This window comes from Bubalus bubalis, chromosome 2 (genome assembly GCF_019923935.1).
Source record: "Bubalus bubalis isolate 160015118507 breed Murrah chromosome 2, NDDB_SH_1, whole genome shotgun sequence".
Taxonomy (NCBI): Eukaryota; Metazoa; Chordata; class Mammalia; order Artiodactyla; family Bovidae; genus Bubalus; species Bubalus bubalis.
In genome coordinates this window covers 31,549,313-31,572,532 of record NC_059158.1, presented here as the reverse complement: position 1 = coordinate 31,572,532, position 23,220 = coordinate 31,549,313, and the positions used below count along the sequence as shown (strand labels likewise).

Below are 23,220 nucleotides of genomic sequence, written 5' to 3'. Positions count from 1 at the left end.
TAGTGAGAACCTGCTGTATAGCACAGGGAACTCAGCTTGCTGCTCTGTGATGATCTGGAAGGGTGAGATGAGGGTAGGGTGGGAGGGAGCCTCAAGAGAGAAGAGAATCCCATGGACAGAGGAGCCTGGCGGGCTACAGTCCATAGGGTCACAAAAAGTCAGACACAACTGAAGTGGCTGAGCATGCACAGCAGATTCACGTTGTCGTGCAGCAGAAACTAACACAACATTATAGAGCAATTATACTCCAATTAAAAAAAAGCTTATATATATTTTTTAAAAAGCCCACCTAAAACACTATTTCAGATTGTGTTCTGAGGAGCCCTGAAATGGCCGAGGAGGTCTCCACAGGGGCCTCTTGGGGGACCAGGAAAAGCTGAACAAGTCAGGGTCTTGGTTTCACACCCCAAGTTCAACCACCTAGACCAGAGTTCTAACTGTAGCTGCCACGTTACATTTATTTGCAGGGCTTCCAGCTAAAACAAGTCGGAAAACCACTTTTACTGGTATAGAAACTGAGGCTCCCAAAGTGTTTGCTGAGGCCAGACCATGGTCAGTTATAGGGAAGTCTGGGCTGAGCAGCTGGTTCCTGGGCCAAAGCTCTCCCCGCTATCTGGGCTCCATCACCACCCTGAGTCCTCCTGTCTCCTTTGTTCTGGGCTCTTATTCCTATGAATTTGCAGCCAGCTATTCCCCAGCCCCTCAGTTGTGAATCAACACATCCCAGATTCTCAAAAGCCACTCTGTGAAGCAAGCTTTCAGGCTTTTCTCTACTCAGTCCAACTCATGGCACATCTTGCTCCGTTGAGTACCAGTTTGAGCTCTGTTGGATCCTGAGGCAAAGGAAAATGGTATGCACCTATGTATACTTACCAAAATCTGCTCCCAGATTTTGAACCACGGGAAAACATTAGTGAAAGTGCTACAATTTTAAAAAACTTATCTGTATATAAGGATAGCTTAGGCTAGCCAGTTGGTTTGCTCACCATTATGAACCCAAGTGGATGCAACAGCCATATAGACCGAGGAACCAAGGGCAGATTTTCCCTTCTGCACAGTTGCTGTTGTTTAGTCACTCAGTTGTGTCCAAATCTTTGTGACCCCACAGACTGTAGCCCGCCAGGCTCCTCTGTCCATGGGTTTCTCTGGGCAAGAATTCTGGAGTGGGTAGCCTTTCCCTTCTCCAGGGGATCTCCCTGACTCATGACTTGAACCCGTCTCCTGCCCTGGCAGGCAGATTTTTATACCTCTGAGCCACCAGGGGAGTCCACTGCACGTAATAAGATCATTTAAAAAGAAAACCAAATCATAGCAGCTTATTTTTATGTAAAATTTTGATATTTTGTTCATATGGATTTTTACATGAATTTTTATTAAGTATGGCATTCAATGTTTATTTTTGATGGAAAAAAATCTTGATTGCTTGGTTCTTGATTACCGAGGGTTTTTTGGTGCTCCCTTAAATTTTCTCCCTCACTTGCCTGACCCTACTCCCAGTGCCACCGTTCACTTGTGTAGGCTGGCAACTCCTCCTTACTGCAGGGCTTCCCAGACCCCTCCTTTGTCATTTACAGAACCCCAAAATATAATACCTATATGGCCAGCAAGTATTTTATCTCTTGAGTCCCCCTTAAAAATCCCAAAGACCCACATTACTTTACTATTTATCTCAGCCTTCTCCCTCCATCAGCGTCATATCAAGAATTCTCTTTTAAATAATAATTCCCTTTAGAGAGGGACCTACTTTTATTCATTCTCCCAACTCCTTTTCCTATGGATACTGAATCAGAACCAGGGCCAGACTTGGTTATCATTAGAACTAAGTCAGACCTGCAGATTCCGGAAAACCATACAAAGACATATCCAGTACATTCGTAGATGGTTTGGCATTTTCCTATTTAACTTGTATCCCTAAGTTTCTTCCCTCTTTGTAATTCCTCATTTAGACAAAAGTAATGTAGAATTACAGAGAAGGCAATGGCAACCCACTCCAGTACTCTTGCCTGGAAAATCCCATAGATGGAAGAGCCTGATAGGCTGTAGTCTATGGGGTCACTAAGAGTCGGACACTACTGAGTGACTTCACTTTCACTTTTCACTTTCATGCATTGGAGGAGGAAATGGCAACCCACTCCAGTGTTCTTGCCTGGAGAATCCCAGGGACGGCAGGGCCTGGTGGGCTGCCGTCTATGGGGTCACACAGAGTCGGACACGACTGAAGAGACTTAGCAGCAGCAGCAGCGGCAATGTAGAATCAGGGACTGGCTTAGTATGGACTTCTCTGATACTTTCCTTCCCCCACAGCTGTTGATTTTGAAAGAGCCAACACTGACTTGGAAATCGTATCCCAAGGGAGTATTCGATACTAGGACAGATGGATGGATGGATGGCGACTGAGTTCTACAATTTCCCCTACACGGTGACACACCAAGACAGGTGCAAAGACACCAGGTTGAAGAGACAAAATGTTGTTTCGCTCTTTCCCTTCCTTCTGCAATATCTTGGAAATATAGTTAGCAACCTACTTAGCCACTTGTTTACTCCAAGTCATCCAAAGGGCTGGCTGAGATTGGTTGTGGCTGGTACTCACCTCCCTCTCTCAGGCCTGGGGCAACTAGCTGCAGGAAGCCGGCTCGAAACAAAAGCGCCCTAAGCTTCTTACACATCTCCCATCCTTCCACTCCAGTGACTCTGCACTTTTTGTTTACGTGCCCCTAGCCTTGCTCATTCCTAAATCTGGGATGTCCCTTCTGAATTCTATTTCGTTCCTTATTGTACTCATGGAGGCTGGAAGGGGTCAGGTCTCTGGGGAGCCCCTTTTCGTTTTGCTGTCTAAGATTTTAGACTGCTGTTGGGTGGGCCTGAAAATCTGCAATGGAAAGCATAGCTGAGAGGCAGGAATCAAGCGAAGATAATTTGAAATTTTATTTATTAACGTCCCTGGTGGCTCAGATGGTAAAGAATCCACCTGCAAGGTGGGAGACCTGGATTCAGTCCCCTGGGTTGGGAAGATCTCTTGGAGGAGGGCATGGCAACCCACTCCAGTATTCTTGCCTGGAGAATCCCCATGGACAGATGAGCCTGGTGGGCTGCAGTCCGTGGGGTCACAAAGAGACACGACTGAGGGACTTTAACACACACACGAGCTGTACTTAGGGTTTCTCAGGTAGCTCAGTGGTAAAAGAACCTGCCTGCCAAGGCAGGAGAAGCAGGAGACCTGGGTTTGATTCCTGGGTCAGGAAGATCCCCTGGAGGAGGAAATGGCAACCCACTGCAGTATTCTTGCCTGGAGAATCCCCATGGACAGATGAGCCTGGTGGGCTGCAGTCCGTGGGGTCACCAAAGAACTGGACATGTAAGCACAGCACACATTGGTAGATGATGTTTTCCTATTTCTTCATACATCAACCAATTTTGGATTTTATTTCAGTCATTATGAAAAATATATTGTAGAAACTCTAGATTCTGTTATGTTTCACTGAAGAATATTGATTTTTTTAAAAAGTCAATTTCTGGGGCATGCATGATTCAGAGATGATTTAGCAGTTTAGACAGAGTCTAGAAACAGAGTCTGAGGCTTTTCCTCTCTGATTCTTTCCTTTTCAGGATTTTCTCTTCACTTTCCAGCAGCTTTGGTTTCACTGGATTCCATCTTTTGACTCTTTAAGCCAAAAGGATACAATTTTCCACTGGCTTTATTCACCTTCCCAGACCACAATTTGGGGCCTGTCCTCAGGTTGAAAGCTATAAATATTTCAAGAAAATAAAGGGTGAGACTTCCCTGGCAGTTCAGTGGCTAAAACTCTGTGCTCTCAATGTAGGGGGTCCAGGCTGGATCACTGGTCGGGGAACTAGATCCCACACGCCACTACTAAGAACTGGCAGAGCCAAATAAATAAATAAAAATAAATATTTAAAAACATAAAAATAGACAAATAAAGGGAAGTATACCCAGTGCCATCCATTTTGTGCACAAATCAACTCTCCTCTAGTATCTGCTGTTATTCACTTTCTACTGCCTTCAAGCAATTGGATATTTCAGTAGGTTTTATCCACAGTTTATACACACTTTAAGAGGGTTGGCTCAACGGGGGCTATTTGACCCAGCCAAAATCAGAACTGTCTCACATGATGTTGGTTTGATATTTCTTCTAAGGTAAAAGTGGACTGGGGGAGGAGGAGGGATAATCTGAAGTTTTATTAACAACCTGGTGATATTTTCAGCTTCGTAAACATTTTTGGGGTGCCTTCCAAGTTCTAGGCACTGTAACAGTGACTGAGAATACAAAAATAAAGTCCACTAACCCTGCTTTTGAAGCAGTTTACACTTTCATTTCAGTTAAGGGGGAAGTAAACCATCCTTTCCTACTGGCCTGGAAAATGTGAGCTCTCTATTGGATTCTGCTGGGAAAAGAAAGGGGTTAAATTCATTACAACGACTGACAGAGATGGGTAGAGAGGAACACATTTCTGTACCAGCTGTATGCTCACCTGTGCTGTTCAATTTTCTCCCATCCTAACCCCAATGATGTCGTTGTTGTTTTGTTCTTTGCCTTTCTCTTACAGATGGGAAAAAAAAATGAGGTTCTGAAAGTTTCAGTGTAACTTGTCTGAATTCACATCACAGGATAAGAGAGGAATTGGCTCCAAGTTCTGGTTTCTTTCTACTTCCCTTAACCAAATTTGGAAATACCTGGTCTCTACTGCACTCTTTCCATTTGTCCGAACACACCAGGAAACTTTGGATTACTTGTCTGTAAAGATAAAATGCACATGTGCTCTTGGCACCAAATATGAAGACCAGTCAGATGATTTAAGGACCCTTCAATCACTCAGGTCTACACTTCAGCTGGGCTTCCCTCATAGCTCAGTGGTAAGGAATCCACCTGCCAATGCCGGAGATGCAAGAGATGCAGGTTTGATCCCTGGGTCAGGAAGATTCCCTGGTGAAGGAAATGGCAACCCATTCCAGAATTTTTGCCTGGGAAATCCCATGGACAGAGGAGCCTGGTGGGCTAGAGTCTAGGAGGTCGCAGAGTCAGACACGACTTAGTGACTAAGCAACAACATTTCAAATACTTCAGCATGAATCACCTCCAAGGTATCTGATTTTAATCTAGAAATCTCTGAGTTCCAGACCATCTACAAACATTACCTTTGGTGGTGTCCTTGGAACTCCTGTGATTCTTATTCTACCCCTTACTCAATATTTTTCACCCACTGCCTTTGAGGATGCGTGATCTTTCAGTTTTCTCTCTGCAAGGATTGCAGCAACTTATATGACCAATGGTTTCTAATAATAACAAATAAATAATACGCATAACAAAAATGCCTTACATCTAAAGTGTGTCTTTTACTTTCCAAGCTTCTTTTTGAGTCATTATTGCATTTGATCCACACAGTGCTTTGGAGTCACCCTCCCATTTCCCTTTCTCCTTTTCCAAGGGAAAGACTAATTACATTTTTTAATGTCTTTTTTTAAAAACCAGAACATTATTTCTATTTTAGGAAGATAATTTTTATATGCCAAAGAACATAAGATCCCAAAAAGATTCTCAGTCCCTCAATGTCAGGGATGGTTTCCCACTATATTCTCTGTTTCCCAATCATCCAGCTGTATTTATAATGTAATCAGCCCTTGACAAAAATAATAATCATAATAAACCTCATGTTTACAAGTTTCAATACAATATCTCATTCCATAAATGGTGTATAAACAAATGGCAAAAAATTCAGGCTCAAGATGGCAACTCTGCCACTCACTAATGTCAGGATTTTGGCCAAATTTCCTCACCGCTCTGGGGTTCCGTTTTCTTATGCATAGTCTGAGCAAGCAATAATCAAGGGTTGGGAAAAGCAAAGGTACATTTTAAGGAAAACCTAGTATAGTGTCTGTGTATAGCATGCTCTTCAAAATAAGAATTTGTTGGTTTTTAAGTGAGGTGGTGGTGGTGGCGGTTTGGTTGCTAAGTCGTGTCCGACTTTTGCGACCCCATGGACTGTAGCCCGCCAGGCTCTTCTGTCCATGAGAATAGCATTTTCTCCTATTTTTTAATATGTGAAAGCAAAGGCCCCATTGGTCCAAGGAACTCAAAACTTGGCAGTGACAAAAATGCCCCCTTACTTCCTCTTCACCACCTCTCAGACTGTGACTGCCCTAATCCTGACCCACAGTAGATATTTAACAAATGATAGCAATAATATTCCGTGCCATGAAGACGCTACTATCTGCCAGGCTCTGACAATTTCTATACTCCAAGCATTAACAATAACCCTGCACCCTGTACTTGGTTTATAGATGAAAACAACAAACAGGTTATTTTGAAAAGTTAGCTCACTCAATCCAGGGCCTACAGACCATAAATGGCAGGTCTGGAATTTGAACCCACACCACAATACCTGTCATCTTTCCATTGGTTCTTTTCCCTTTATGCTATCTTTCCAAAGGAAAAAATACTGCTGATATATGACAAATTATTGGGAAATTTTTACACTGTGCAACCACTTGATGTGATGTGAGTGAAAGTCACTCAGTTGTGTCCGACTCTTTGCAACCCCATGGACTATACAATCCATGGAATTCTCCAGGCCAGAATACTGGAGTGGGTAGCCTTTCCCTTCTCCAGGGGATCTTCCAAACCCACAGATTGAACCCAGGTCTCCCACATTGCAGGCGGATTCTTTACCAGCTGAGCCACAAAGAAAGTCCAAGAATACTAGAGTGGGTAGCCTATCCCTTCTCCAGTAGATCTTCTCAATCCAGGAATTGAACTGGGGTCTTCTGCATTGCAGGTGGATTCTTTACCAGCTGAGTTACCAGGAAAGCCCATGATGCGATGAATTCAGGAACAACAAAAAAAATTTTTTTCCTGCCTGATTGCTGCAGTTTGCAAGTAGTTTATCAAGCCATGCTGTTTTTGTCTACCCCTGAGATGAAAAGAAGAGGGTGGGTTTGGAAAGGCAGTTCACCCCAGGAGTGATGGGCAAGGTAGGCCTTGTGTAACAAATCCACCAAACCAGGGCCAATGGCTTATGGGCACCAATCCTATTTTCAGGAGGAACACACTGAACTGAGTCATTGGGTATAAACATGTGGTTCCGCTCAGTAGAACCAGACTCCTCCAACAAGCTGTTTTAGTGATGGAAGCTGGACCAATCTGTTTGCTTGTGAGGGTCGACTCCCAGCTGATGTATTTTGGTTGTTCTTGGCTCTCCAAGCACATGGCCATAAGGGAGTGGTTGCTGCGGCTTCCCCAGCTTGGCAACCAAAGCTCCTCGGTCATTTACTGGGCATGTTCAATCCTGACAGCCTCTTTCACCTCTCCGGAGAGATAAAGGCAGAGAAGCAGAGAGGAAAGCCAGGTGGCAAGCAAAGAAGAAAACCTATTTCAAGCGGAAGATGGAGAAGGAATTGTCCAATGACCCTAAAAATACATAATCATGACAAAATCTCTTCTGAACTTCCATGGGGCTTCACCCTAGTACTGATTCAGATGTTTTGCTCAGAGCTTTGGACACAAGCTCTTCCCATGTAGAAATTTACATATATACATCTGAGTTGCCATGTGTAACTGTGTTCAAGCCATTTTCTTATGGGCCATTTTGATAATAAGGGTGGAATGGGCACGGGGGTGGGAGGTAATTGTGCTGAGTTTCACCCAAAGTGCATTTCCAGGCCCAGGAACCAGGAGGCCAGTGAACCACGCTGGAGAGCACAGGAGAATGTTTACCAGCTTAAGCATTAATCTTATATTATATCCTGGGGCAAAATCTTGTGCTTGCCTATTGCAAGCACAAGATTGGAGAAGGAAATGGCAACCCACTCCAGTATCCTTGTCTGGAAAATCTCATGGACAGTGGAGCCTGGTGGGCTGCAGTCCATGGGGTCGCAAAGAGTTGGCCACGACTGAGCGACTAATACACTATTGCAGCAAGAATAAGGCTGAGTAAATTCCAGAAGCCCTGGGCTGTGATGTGAGAACTTCCATTCTGCAGCTTTGCAACTTTCTGGCCTCAGTTTCCTTGGATTCTTGATACAGAAAACACAGGCATGAAAAAGGCATCAAATTTCGACTCCGAAGGCCTGTAGGAAGTTATTTAATCTCTCATAGCTGACTCAGTGCAAAATTATTTGCCAATAATTGTGTACGGAGCATTAACCAGGCTCTGGGAATGTGGCAAAGAGTGAAACAAACCCATTCCCTTTTAGGAAGGTAAGGTTTTGATGGACCTTACCTGTTAAGACAAGCAACTAGATAATAGGAAAGTAAATAAATATAAAGATGTGGGATATAATGCCAGAGAGTAATAAGCTCTATGGAAAAAATAAAGCAGGATAAAGAGGGGAGGTTTTGCCATTTTCATTAGAATGGCTAGAGGCAAATAACACCAACCTCAAACAGTTATTGTGAGAAAGCTAAAAGAGAATGTATATTAACATATTATATCATGAAGCAAACATACCATAGCATTGCTATTTTTTTTTTACTAGTGTATGATTTTTTTCTTTTTACTTTTAATTTCATGTTGGAGTATAGCCAATTGAGTATAGCCGATGACATTTAACAATCCTAAAATGGACTGATGCAACACTTTGTACCTTAACTGTGGACATTAATGTGACTTTGAACTTTGCTAATTGTTCTGTTTCTGCTGTTTGCTCCCTGCATCTGTAACTGTGTAACTGGATTTGTTTCTAGCCACATGAAAGCTTTTAAGTCACAAATGGTTGCTCAAACTCCTGCCACTGCGGCAGCTTCCTCCAACTACTACTTGGGGCCCCTGGATCAGAGACCCTCAATATGAGGGTTAGGAGAATATGCTGCTTCACAAATTTAGAGACGACTCCCCTTCTCAGCTCAGAAGCAGTTACGGAATGAAAACGAAGCCCCTTTCCCTAGGCAGCATAATTCTCCTAAAAGAAAAGCGGGGAATGAGAGGGTAACAGGCAGGAAGGTTAGAGGTCTCCAAATGGAGGCTGCAAGTGTCAGACATTTTTCTCTCTCTCTTAAGGGGCAGGAGGAAACAAACTACAAGTGCCAGATTTTTGGCTTTCCTGATAGCTCAGTTGGTAAAGAATCCCCCTGTAATGCAGGAGACCTGTGTTCGATCCCTGGGTTGGGAAAATCCCCTGGAGAAGGGAAAGGCTACCCACTCCAGTATTCTGGCCTGGAGGATTCCATGAACTGTATAGTCCATGGGGTTGCAAAGAGTCAGACATGACTGAGCAACTTTAAAATATAAAAAAATGTAAAATACCCGATTAGAGGAGGGAAGTAAAAGGCGCTTACTCCTTGGAAGAAAAGTCATGACCAACCTAGACAGCATATTAAAAAGCAGAGACATTACTTTGCCAGCAAAGGTCTGTCTAGTCAGGCTATGGTTTTTCCAGTAGTCATGTATGGATGTGAGAGTTGGACTATAAATAAAGGTGAGTGCCAAAGAATTGATGTTTGGACTGCAAGGAGATCCAACCAGTCCGTCCTAAAGGAAATCAGTCCTGAATATTCATTGGGAGGACTGATGTTGAAGTTGAAACTCCAATACGTTGGCCACCTGATGCGAAGAACTGACTCATTTGAAAAGACCCTGATGCAGGGAAAGACTGAAGGCGGGAGGAGAAGGGGACGACAGAGGATGAGATGGTTGGATGGCATCACGGACTGAATGGACACGAGTTTGAGTAAACTCCAGGAGCTGGTGATGGACAGGGAGGCCTGACGTGGTGCAGTCCATTGGGTTGCAAACAGTCGGACACAACTGAGCAATTGAACTGAACTGAACTCAGAGGAGGGAATGGCTACCTACTCCAGTATTCTTGCCTGGAGAATCCCAAGGACAGAGGAGCCTAGCAGGCTGCAGTCATTGGATCACAAAGAGTCTGACGTGACTGAAACAACTTACCAGCAGCAGCAGCATAGCCAATTAACAATGCTGTGATTATTTCAGGTGGGCAGCAAACAGCCTCAGCCATATGTATATATGAATCCATTCTTCCCCAGACTCTCTTCCCATCCAGGCTGCCACATAACATTGAGAAGAGTTCCCTGTGCATAGCACTGGTATTTTTGAACATACCATAGCACTGTAATTTTATTTCCCTTTTTTTTTTTTTTTTTGAATGACTAAAAGGACTACTTCCCATAAGATAAGAGTGGGGTTCCCGGGCTATGAGAAATAAAGTTCAGCATGTCAGTTGCTTCCGTTTCCTTTCTCCTGGTTTCTTTCAATGCCATCTCCTCAGATTTGCTTCCCCACCAACCCCCCACCCCACCATTGCTGCAGTGGGAACTTGACCTCTGTAGTAAGGACCTAAAAAAATGTAAAAACTTCTTTGGAGCACTGGTATTTACTGCTACTGATGATAAGTCCACAGTTCATTTCTTTTGCCTGAAGTTCAGGGCTCAGCACAGAGCTCAAATCTGGGAGGCGGGGAGGCCTGTTTGTTTTGGAGCGATCTGTCCTCCAGGTGGTGAAATCTTCCCGGTCAGGAAACGAGCCCCAAAGCAATCGGGCCAAGGGACGCCCTCTGCCCGGAGCTCAACAAAGGGCTCCACTGTGTAGTCTTATCCCGGATCAGAGAACACCGGCAAGTAGCCATACCCACACTGTGGCCTGACCTGACTCTGGGGATTAAGGTTCTGACTTACATCTCTCAGAAGTTGGGGGATTTTAGGTTTTAGAAGAAAACCAGTCATCTGAGAGCTGACTCTTCCACATCAAAAGCAGAGCTCTCAAATGTGGTGCTCAAGTGTGACTTGATTTACACATTTGTAAGGAGTTTCCACCTCAATATCAAAGCAAAGCTTTCCTGTGGGTTGGAGAATGTTTGACAAAAAGGTTACAGACCATTACCCATAGAGAGCATTATGGGAAATTACCAAATAAGAACATTTTAAACATTTATGCTTGTCCCATCAATAGGTGCTTCCCAGTGTAATTTGAAACTATTGTTTTTCTATGCATTTCTCCCATAAACCCCTACAGGGCATGAACTTTTCTGTAGAAACCCACAGTAACTAGCCTCTAAGATGACTACCACCTGCTAGTCACTCCCTGTGTGGCCTCCTCCACAGTGAACCAGAACTGACTGGTGTGACCAATGAGATAAAGTAGAAATGACGGTATGTAATTTCAGAGGCCAGGTCAGAAAAAGGTCTTCCCTGTAGCTCAAACGGTAAAGGATCTGCCTGTAACGCAGGAGACCTGGGTTCGATCCCTGGGTCGGGAAGATCTCTAGAGAAGGGAATGGCAATCCACTCCAGTATTCTTGCCTAGAGAATCCCTCGGACAGAGAAGCCTGGGTGGGCTGTGGTCTGTGGAATTGTAAAGAGCCAGACGCGACTGAGCAACTAACACTCGGTCAGAAAAGGCATTACAGCTTGACTCCTTGGATGGCCCCCTAAGCCACCATGCCATAGAGATACTCATGCAGCTCTGCAGCGAGGCTCACGTGAAAAGCAGCTAGAGCATTGCACTCATAGCCAGGCAAGTGAGTAAGGAACCTTGGAAGTGGATCCTCACCCCCAGTGGAGCCTTCCAGTGACTACAGCCCTGCAACCTCGTGAGAGACCCAGAGAAGCCAATCCTGAATTCCTGATCCACACTCACTGTAAGAGATAATACATGATTCTTGTTTTGAGCTATTAAGTTTGGGGCAATCTGTTACAAAGCAAGAGATAACTAATACAAAAGTTATTCTAAAGTACTAGGATTGAATGGAAAAGACTACAGTCTGCTAAACCCACCAGACTGAAATCTCTTTAGATTGAGCACTAAATTCTGATAAATGCTGTCCCATCTTGCCCAGCACCATACCAGTGATTTTTAGAGAATTATTGACTGAAATTGAAGTTGGTGGCTCTAATGGTAAAGAACCCACCTGCCAATGCAGGAGACACAAGAGATGTGAGTTCAATCCCGGCATCAGGAAGATCCTCTGGAGAAGGAAATGGCAAGCTACTCCACTATCCTTGCCTGGAAAGTTCCGTGGACAGATGAGCCCAGTGGGCTACAGTACATGGAGTTACAGAGAGTCAGACAAGACTGAGCAATGGAGCACACACACATTGACTGAAATTGGCACTGGGTTTTAGAATCCTAATAAAGTCCTAGTCTTTGCCTTTAAGAGACTTGTGGGCATTCTAAAGGAAGAATCTTCTGGGCATCATCTCTGAGCATGATCTTACATTATAGGGTTCACATTATCCTTATGTTCTGTAGATGATATATTGAATTTCCTACAGTTAAAGGTTGAAGGCTACTGATGAGATAGACATCAATTCCCTGGCATTTCTGGCTTGCTTTGCATGTGGCCAGAGTGGGTTCCTACCTCCAAAGAAAGATAGCTGGTGGTGGACACAGGTGCCTGAGGATGGATGCAAGTTGAACCAGTGAGCTCAGTAATGATATGGGTTGAGAGGATGTGGGTGTGTTGCCAAGTCAAGGCCTTGGCCACAGCAGAAAGACACAGAATCATTACTATGAGATGGTTACTTACACTTAGGAACACAGTCCAAGCCCAGCTATCCAAACAAATCAAATACAGACTATAGCCAAGGCTTCTTAGGCCTAAACTTCCCAAATCACACTTTCTGGGGTAAAAAGAGGAAGCTTAGAGTCTAGGAATCCCCTTTCTCTTCCTCAGTCCTAACCACACGCATGAGATTCACCAGGCTCACCCTGTTGAGACTGTAGTATTGCCTTATTCCTTGCTGCTGGCTGTCATCTGAGCAACCCTACTATGGGCATCCTATCTAAGGGACAAGTCTATCATTTAAAAATAAACTCAACCTAGGGCTTTAAAAGAACCAAAGGAAAGACTTCCCTGGTGGTCCATTGGTTAAAACTCTGAGCTTCCAATGCAAGGGATGTGGGTTGGATCCTTGCTCAGGAAACTAAAAGATCCCACATGTCACTGTGGTCAGAAAATTTAAAAGAAGAAGAACCAAAGGAAAGGATAGTCTTCTTAAGAAAAGCAGCAAGTTAAAGTAGGGGCCAGCACACAGTAGGTGCTCAACAAACATTAGGCTGGTTTCTTTCCAGCTCCTACCATCACAGCCTTAGGACTGCCAGGCAGGAACAGCGCCATAGAGAGACTCTACATGTGCTCTCTGGGCCTGCTTGTATCTTAACCAAGAAAACACAGACAGTGACCCTTATGTGGACACACGTGTGTGTAGTGATACTGTCTTCTCACTGGGAATCCCTCCCTCTTGGTGAAAGGTGTTGCTGGAAACCCTTTACCTTGAGACCGGTAAACAGGATAGACCATGCAGGAAGATCCATCATGGGGGACAAACCAGAACCTAGGACATGGATCTGAGGAACCAAGTGATTTCCTACTAACCCAGTGGTTCCTTGATATTTCACACTTGAAGGTCACACCAGGAAAGGCATTCCTTCAAAGTCCCCCAGCCTTTGCGCTTGGAGGCAGGGACTTCAATAAGAAGCAGGGGCAGAAAACTCCAAGTGTGCTTCCCTCTCACCTTTGCTTCTCTGAGTTCATCCTCCAGAGGGCACTGATATTCAAAGGACTAAAGGCCAACACAGAGGTCAGGTTCTATAGATCACCAGCTGTGCTCCCTACAGGAAAGGAAGAGCCTCAGCAGTGGTTAATTCTCTGTGAACAATTGATATTGGTGAAGTTGAAACAGAGGTTTTATTAGCACTTACCTGTCTTCCCCCAAATAATAGAAGGAAATCACAATGTCATGGTTTCATGTCTGTCTTTTAGGGTCACTTACCTCCTCAGTGTTAGGTCCAGGCGTCTCGCAGGTTTTCTCTGCAAAGAACCCAACATTTCCTGGTCACGATGAGTAACAACATCAGAAACTGGAAGAAAGTTGTTGGCCCAGGAGCCAGTCCAGAGTGTTTTGGGGCCACGAGGAGGCAGCAGTGATGCCTCAGGACTGTTAGCAAACGAGGATGGAGGTTTTAGAGTTTAGTGGCCGTGGTCTCAGACTCCTCCTGTGCCTCTCAGCAGCTCTATGACTTTGGAGACGGCAGGCAACCACAACCAGCCTTACCTGTAAATGGAAATGATCATCTCATATTATTTTGAAACTGAAAATATTAGTCACTTCAGTTGTGTCCGACTCTTTGTGACCCCATGACTGTAGCCCGCCAGGCTCCTTTGTCCATGGAATTCTCCAGGCAAGAGTACTGGAGTGGGATGCCATTCCCTTCTCCAGGGGATCTTCCCAACCCAGGGATTAAAATCAGGCCTCCAGTGTTGTGGGTTGATTCTTTATTGTCTAAGCCAATTTGCTGCTGCTGCTAAGTCACTTCAGTCGTGTCTGACTCTGTGCGGCCCCATAGACGGCAGCCCACCAGGCTCCCCCATCCCTGGGATTCTCCAGGCAAGACCACTGGAGTGGGTTGCCATTTCCTTCTCCAATGCATGAAAGTGAAAAGTAAAGTGAAGTCGCTCAGTCGTGTCCGACTCTTAGCGACCCCATGGACTTCAGCCTACCAGGCTCCTCCATTCATGGGATTTTCCAGGCAAGAGTACTGGAGTGGGGTGCCATTGCCTTCTCCGCTAAGCCAATTTGGCATGGAATAAATTCATTTGGACACATAAAAAGCTAGCTCTATGCCAGGCACAGAGTAAGTGCTTCATAAATACTAGTTCCTTTGATACCATCCTTGTCTCTACTTTAATGATATCATACAGGATGGGTAATTCCTAAGTTTTCCAACAGAAGCATCAGTCTCTTACTTGAACCTGACCTCTGTCTCCTTAAAAAATAAACTTTTTCATTTGTCTGGCATCCCTCAAACAACAAGGAAGAGTGAAGGCTGTGTGCGCATCAGAAAGCCAACCATCCTAGAGGCTTTGGGGTGGTCTGCGGATTTGTTTGCTTGTTTTTAATAATATTTTTTAAAAATTTTATTGAAGTATAGTCAATTTGCAATGCTGTCTTAGTTTCAGGTGTACAGCAAAGTGAATCAGTTATACATGTATTCACTCTTTTTTTTTTTAGATTCTATTCCCATATAGGCCATTACAGAGTATTGAGTAAAGTTCCTTGTACTATACAGCAGCTTCTTATCATCTTCATTTTTTGTACCCTGACTACTGTGGAGTTGGGAGGAGTGGGCAGGGTCCCCAGGACAGGTCAGTCTTTAGGGAATGAGACTGGAAGCTTACTTAGCAGGAAATTCTCCTATAACTTGAGGCTCCCTGTTTCCCATCCCTGATTTCAAGTGCCTTGTATGTCTCAAGGATGATACCAAAGCCAAGTTTCATGATGAATAGAGGAAGTTCAGAAGCAAATTTTGAGTAAATACACTTCCTTAGTACTCCAGATGCTCCCCAACGGGTCACTGAGCTGTTGACATGAAACAGGCTCTGGTCTAAGCCCTGAAACTACTGGGCCCTTAACCTCTGTGAAATTTCTGTCCATCCAAGCAGGCAAGCAGTAAACAAGCAGTCATGGCATCGTGCAATAAGCTCTGTGCTTTTGGAGCCAAGGATCACATGTCTAGGACAGAACCGCAAGAGATGGGGATCTAGGCTAGATTGAAGATGACCCACATCCTTCCCCACTTGTCATGTTTGCTGCCAGGGTGACTCATCCAGGCTGAACCTTCTTTGAGTTCCCCGTTCCGGTCCTGTCAAATAACCTCTGTGCCTCGGTTTATTTGTCTTAAGGAAGGGCCAAAATCTAGACTTAAAATACTGTAGGTGTAGATCCACTAGAGACAAAACAGAGGGAAAATGTGAAGGAAATTAGACTTAAATGTTTTTAATGTGTTTTAAGACTTTATTGAGGCTCTCATTACAGAACTGAAGCTGTCTTTTAAAAAGCTTCTCACTGAGGGTAGGAGAAGGAAGGATTGGGACTTTCGGATTAGTAGATGCAAACTGTTAGTAGATGGATAAATAGCAAGGTCCTACTGTATAGCACAGGGAACTATATTCAATATCCAATGATAGATGATAATAGAAAAGAATATGAAAAGAATATATATGCATAACTGTATAACTTTGTTGTACAGCAGAAATTAACACAACATTATAAATCAACTATAAAATTAAAAAAAAAAAAAAAAAAAAAAAGCTTGGCATTTACCAACCAATCTGGTATGTCTGGCGTTGTCCTGGTTTTAGAACTGAAAGTTCCACATCCTGGAAACACCTCAGCCCAGGAGACATCAGAACAGTGGGTCATCCTAGTTCTGTTCTGAACACAGAAGTCCCAACAGAGCACAGAGAAAGCGTAAAACCTTGTACTTAAGCCTATGATTTATGAACGTGTGAAGTCATAAACAGTCAATCTACAAGTTCCAAGTTGCTTCCTGAGTATGAATGGAGAGATATATAATATTCAACAAACACAAATATTAGAGAACTAATGAATGAATATTGGGACTATATTCAATAACAAGGAATTGTGGTTTCTTGTTCTTGACAAAATTGCCCAGCATATAGCCTGCTGCTGCTGCTGCTGCTAAGTCACTTCAGTCATGTCTGACTCTGTGCGACCCCATAGATGGCAGCCCACCAGGCTCCCCTGTCCCTGGGATCCTCCAGGCAAGAATACTGGAGTGGGTTGCCATTTCTTTCTCCAAGTTGCTAAGAACAATGGGCATTTCCATTTTCCTGGAGAAGCTTCACAAAACAGTCTAGATTTTCACAGCATGGGCATGGATATAAGACACATCTGACCTCAAATCATGTCTTTACACTTACACATTGGGTGGCCCATGGTAAATATCTTAACCTCTCTGTGCATTAATTTCCTTTTCAGTAAAACAATAATCCCTACTTTGAATTGCTGGTCTATACATTTTTTTTTAATTAACACAGTATATAGAACATAATGATTACTCTATAAATATTAACTGTTACTGAAAAAGCAAGAACAAAAACATGGTATTTTATTGTCTCTAAGATACCAAGTGGAGTTAATAAGAGGTTAAGAGGTAGACTGCTCATGAAAACAATTGTGCCATGAAATAGCAAGAATATAGCTTTAGACTGATTGGACTACCATTATATTATGGGCTTCCCTGATCACTAAGTGGCAAAGAATCCACCTGCCAATACAGGAGATAAAGGTTCAATCTCTGGTCCGGGAAGAGCCCCTGGAAGGGGAAATGACAATCCACTCCAGTATTCTTGCGTGAGAAGTCCCATGGACAGAGGAGCCTGGTGGGCTAAGGTCCACGATGTCTCAAAGAGTTGAGCACGACAGTAACTGAACAACAACAGTGAACATTATATTGGATTGGTTAAAAAAGGTTTTTTTTAGTTTTTCCATAACATCTTGTGGACAAACCCTAATGAAATTTTTGACCAACCCAATATTTCCATGTGTTTCCACAGCTGAAAAAAGCCTTGGGCTGAATATTTTCATTTGACCTTCCAATCACACCCTCCACCCTCTCCTCTATCCCTCTTTGCACTCTCAGAGGCTGGCTAGGTGGTCTCTATCAGCAGACTTCCTGCCCCTCTGGATTCCAGTTGGTATGAACCAACTGATCGCTTTTCTCAAGTGAAGGTCATATAGCCCTTCTCTGAAGGCTCTCACCATCCAGTTCAGTCTGCCTCCAGTTGGGGGGACCCGACTCCTCTCTCTCTCCTTCAGGCTTAGAGATGCTAACAGTTGTGCCCTGGAACCGACCATCCTTCAGGGGCTTCACAACAGCCTGACCACACATTTGTAAATCATCCCTTTGTAAGCTTCTCCTGGTTTATCCCACTGAATGTGCCTTTTGTTTCCTGCTGGAAGGCTGACAGATACAAACATCAAGAGAACATCTTGCTCAGTGATTTCTAAACATAAGTTTGGGAACAACTCTGGGCCAGACATATCAGAATCGCTTAGGGAGATTTTTGAAAAGATGGATTCCTGGACCTCACACCTGGAGGTGCAACCTCCAGGTTGCAGGTAGGCAGTAGCTCTGTCATGAAGGTCCTGATGTTATACATTTAAAGCTTTTGAATTTTTCACTTGGTTAACTGAACACCAATGAACGATTTAGAGAACCCCATTTCATGTATAATACTGAAGCTACTATATGGAGAATGGATTTAATAAGAATGGGAGAAAAATAAAAGGAGACTATTATGGTAATGTAGGAAAGAAATGAAACAGAGTTGGATTAGACTGTTGCAGTGGCAGTGGAAAAAATGTGATTAGATATATTTTAGAGGTAGATTTGTCAAGGCTTTTGATGTGAAAAATGTATTATATATTCAAGATGGTGGAGTTGTAGGACATGAAGCTCACCTTCTAACACAAATCTGTCAAAAATACACCTCTATGTGGAATAATTCTCAAAGAATATCTACTGAACGCTAGCAGAAGACCTCATACTTCAAAAAGGGCAAGAAAACATAACTGTGTAGGACAAAAGAAAAAGAAATAGAAAAAGGAATTGAGATGGGACTTGCATCCCTGGGAGGGAGCTACAAAAGACGAAAGGTTCTCATACCATGGGATTTCCCATACTGGCAGGGAGAACTTCTGGGACAGAAGGAGAGCTTCAGAGCATCAAGAAGAGCATAGCAACTAGCCTATGGCTGCCAGAACAGAGGGAAACCTGCACAGAGGGAAACTTGCAACCTGTCCCTCCTTTTTTTCCTCTAAATTTATAAATTATATTTTAATAAAATGTGTACATATATAAAAATATTCCCCTGTCTCTCTCTCTGGCTCTCTCTGTCTTTCTCTCTCACACTCCCTGTGTTTCTAACAGCTCCCTTGCTGATTCTGGGGCATGGTCAGATCTGGGAAGGGCTCACTCTGAGGCCTCTGGGACAGCTGGGCCCTCTTTCATCATCAGTATTTTTTGTTCTCACCTCCCAGTTCACTCTGTTCAATTTCATTTTGGTGATAAACAAAAATACAGCACAAACAGAAATTATATATATCCTCTGTCCCTGATCTTCATCAGGGTAAGAATTTTGGCCAATCTTTTTCATGTTTAGAGCATTGCCTGACACAAAGTTAGCACTTAATAGGTATTTGTTAAGTGAACATTGAATGTATACTTTATTAAGAACATTCACAGAACTTTGTGGGGCTTAGATATGTTCATGTTTGTGACCTTGAAGAGGATATGAATTAAGTACCATATTGGATTAAACAAAAAAAAATGATCCGGATAAAGATGAATTCATCGTCAAAGCTGAATGAGTTGCTGAATATACATTTAATACCGAGTTCATGGGTTTCCTTTCATTCCCCCCATCTGTCCTTTGAAGCCTGATGTGCATTGGGTGACTTATGCTAAAAGCCAGGAGGTTGCTGTAGACATCAATCGAGGCCAAGGAGAGGTATTTGTGAATTGAAAGTCCAATTTATTCAGAGTACTCACGGTGCCTCCTTTGATGCAAAGGTTGCTGTGCATTTTCAAATGGAGTGTTCAAAACAAATTTCTAGGCAAAATAATAACCCATACTCAGACAGATCTTTTCTACCCCCAGACCAATTGAACCTACATGGTCTTCGGGATTAGGATCATGGCCATTTGCCTAAGAGGATGCATCTTTTTTTTTTTTTTTCCTCTTTGCTCCTTACTTTCGTTATCTTTTTGAGTGGCTAACGGAAAAATCTTTTGGCTTCCATTTTTCTGACAATATACGCCAGTAACTTCTCTAGCTAATTGACCTCTTTTTGTGCCAAGATTAACTTTACTGGAATAAATTTGGTTGGAAAACATTCTAGAGGAAAAAAGAAACTTCTCCAACTCTTCATATGGACTCTACTGCTGATCCCTTTTGCAGCATACTCTCCAAATGATCCATGGTCATCATTATGAGAATCAATGAGTGGTTTTAAGGTTTTCTAAACCACTGACTGCCCAGGAGCCAAGAAGATGTATACAGCTGCTTAATCCTTTAGAACTGGCCCCAGCCTGATGCACTGGCTTGGTCTATTGTCTACTCTTTATAGTCTTTCTGCCTTCTCCACTCCTGATTATGTTTTGCTGTTGTCAAACACTTAATCCAAGTTGCCAAAAAGAGCTCTCTGGGTAGGTGAAGGGTCACTCAGGGATTTTGTACAAATGTATGTTTCTTCCCTGAGTTATGCAGGAATTAACCTGAGGAAGCTCTTCACTATTTAAGAAATGTTGTGAAATGAGAAAATTCTAAGAATTAGCAATAACCTGATCATTCATCAGATATCTAAAAACAGTTTTAAAGGTTTGAAGAAAAGATGAAGTGTGTACTATCCAACTTAGTAAATGAGTCTGGTGAATGAGTCAGTTCATTTCAGTCACTCAGTCGAGTTTGACTCCTTGCGACCCCATGAACCACAGCACACCAGGCCTCCCTGTCCATCACCAACTCCCGGAGTCCACCCAAACCCATGTCCATTGAGTCAGTGATGCCATCCAACCACCTCATCCTCTATCATCCCCTTCTACTTTTTTTGAATATTTGTTACTTTTTAGAGACTATGCAGCTCCAGTTAGAGAGAAACTTCAAGTGGATAAAGAAAAAAAGTGACTATGAAGGTTTCTTCGGAGAAGGAAATGGCAACCCACTACAGTATTCTTGCCTAGAGAATCCCGTGGACAGAGGAGCCTGGTGGGCTGCTGTCCATAGGGTTGCACAGAGTCAGACACGACTGAAGCGACTTAGCAGCAGCAGCAACAGGATGAAGGTTTCTTGGGTTGCCCTTCTGAAAGGGGTTATAGAACTGCCAGGCCTTGTGATCTCTACAATTAGCATGACCTACTTCACTTACATGTACTGCTGCCTGGGGACGGGGATGGACACTAAAGCTTCTCCAATTTCCTTATAACCTCAGAATTCAGAACTATTCCTTCCTCATGCTCCTTGCATTTACAACTTTATGCATGTTTAAGGTATGTCATCCGTAGGTGCACAATTAGGTTCAATCTCTTTCACAGCTTGGTTTTTGTTGGAGTGTTACAGAGAAATAAAACCACCTACTGTCTAGGAGAAATGGAATTCGGGGATTTTAAAATGTAGTAGTACTGGGGCTTCCTTGGTAGTCTAGTGGTTAAGACTCCACCTTCCAGTTCAGGGGGTACAGCTTCAATCCCTGGACAGGGAACTATAAGATTCCACATGCCTTGAGATACGGCCAAAAAATAAGTAGTATTATTTCTGGTCCTTGGAAGGACTTGTATCCTAAAACATCCTGGCTCAGTTATCCCAGTACCAGCCTCTTAGCAGCATCTGAGATACGTCTTTGCCTTATCCAGTGAAGATGTATGAAATGTTAGGAGGAAAACCATGCCGAAAACGAGGTTTAGCAGAGTAACTAGCATCTACTCTAAGATACCAAATGCATATGAAGAAGCATGGCATCTTGGATTCAGTTTGCGCCCATGAGGTTCTCTTCTTATTTTTTTTAATTTCAAGTATTAGAATTTCATTTTTAAAATTTTATTTCTTAATTGGAAGAAAATTGCTTTACAGTGTTGTGTTGGTTTCTGCTGTACAACAATGCAAATCAGCCATAACTATACATATATCACTTCCCTCTTGGACCTCCCTCCCCTCCCGCGATCGCACCCTCTAGGTCATCACAGTGTGCCAGGCTGGACTTCCTGTGTTATGTAGCAACTTCTCACCAGCTGTCTGTTTCACACATGGAAGTATATATAGGTTGATGCTACTTTCTCCGTTCGCCCCACTCTTTCTTTCCCCTACTATGTCCACAAGTTTGTTCTCTTTATCTGTGTCTCCATTCCTTCCCTGCAAATAGGTTCATCATACCATTTTTCTAAATTCCACATATATGTGTTAATATACTATATTTGCTTTTCTCTTTCTGACTTACTTCACTCTGTATAACAGGCTCTAGGTTCATCCATCTTAATAGAACACTCAAATTCATTCTTTTTTTGGTTGAGTAATAGTCCAATATATATAAAAATACCACATTTTGTTTATCCATTGATTTGGTGGTGGACATCTAGGCTGCTTACGTGTCCTAGCTATTGTAAATAGTGCCGCTATGAACATTGAGGTATATGAGTCTTTTTCAATTATGGTTTTCTCAGAGGATATGCCCAGGGTATATGCTTCCCTGGTGGTTCAGGCCGTAAAGAATCTGCCTGCAATGCAGGAGACCTGGATTTGAACCCTGGGTTGGGAAGATCCCCTGGAGAAGAGAATGGCAACCCACTCCAATATTCTTGCCTGGGAAATCCCATGGACAGAGAAGTCTGACTGTAGTCAACAGGGTCACAAAGAGTCAGACACGACTAAGCAACTAAGCGCACACACGGCAGTCTTAGTCCTAGTTTTTTAAAGGAATCTCTTTATTGTTCTCCAATCTTATCTTCTCAAAACTTCTATAAAAACTCTAAGATGTCCCAGGCACATTACTCCACCTCTCTGTGTTAGATGTCCCTCCATAAGACACAGGCCCCTTATTCTCACTTCGTGTTTATATCTCAGGAACCAAAACTCAAGCAGTGGGACACGGAATGGCTGGCCCCTGGCTGCCTGGAATTGGTCAAGCAGAGTATTTGCTGTTCAAGAAAAAAATGTCCTCTCTTAGCTATACAGAGACCTGGCTTGCCCTGTAAGGCCGTCTCCCAACTTAGTCATCACTCCACCCACTTCTAGAGGAGGAGTCATCAAACAAATGATTCAAAACATTTTCATTCGAAAATAATAATAAAACTGACAATGCCTTCCTTTCAGGCCACAACACGAAAATCTCCGCTGCCAGAGGGAGAGACGGCTTTTTACCTGCAAAGATTGGCAAACGGGGCCCTTTGCCGTGGAGCAGTTTGCCTGTGGTGCTGCAGTGGCTGAGAAAGAGCAAATATATCCTTGGAACAACTGTTTGGTTTAATTGCTGAGAAGTCAATCTGGCCAAAACTGCTTGCTTTTAGCAATTTTTGTTGAATATGGTTCTCTGAGAAAACATCAAGTGACACAAGGCGGCAGGGAAGAGGACCAGTTTCAGGGCCAAAGGAGTCAAAAAAGAGCATAAAAGAAACCTACTTATCTCTCCATTCTCACGAACACATGGGTTTGGGATCGATTGACCAGTTTCAGGCACAGCAGGCACTGAATACCCTTGATCTGGGCTCCGATTAGGACATAAAAATGATGGAATTTTGGAGCTTCAAGGAGCTTTCAAAATCCTTTAGACTATTTCTTTCCTTTTACAGATGAAGAAGTAAATTCAGGGTTTGTTTCTCTTTGGTGTCTGTTAAGTGACTTAACTGAATGTTTCAGAAACTGAGTCAGGATTAGAACTCAGGTCTCCCAAT

At 43.2% G+C, this 23,220-nt stretch overlaps 1 protein-coding gene across 2 annotated transcripts in view; it reads right to left on the bottom strand.

Moving 5' to 3' along the window:
- The window catches only part of ADGRF1 (adhesion G protein-coupled receptor F1), a 104,504-nt gene that overhangs the window by 73,051 nt on the left and 8,233 nt on the right, over positions 1-23,220 (bottom strand). For both annotated transcript variants that reach the window (XM_044929242.2, XM_044929247.2), the window contains exon 2: positions 13,746-14,027. The gene's annotated coding sequence lies outside the window, so the exon portion shown is untranslated. The remainder of the gene's footprint in view (positions 1-13,745; positions 14,028-23,220) is intronic.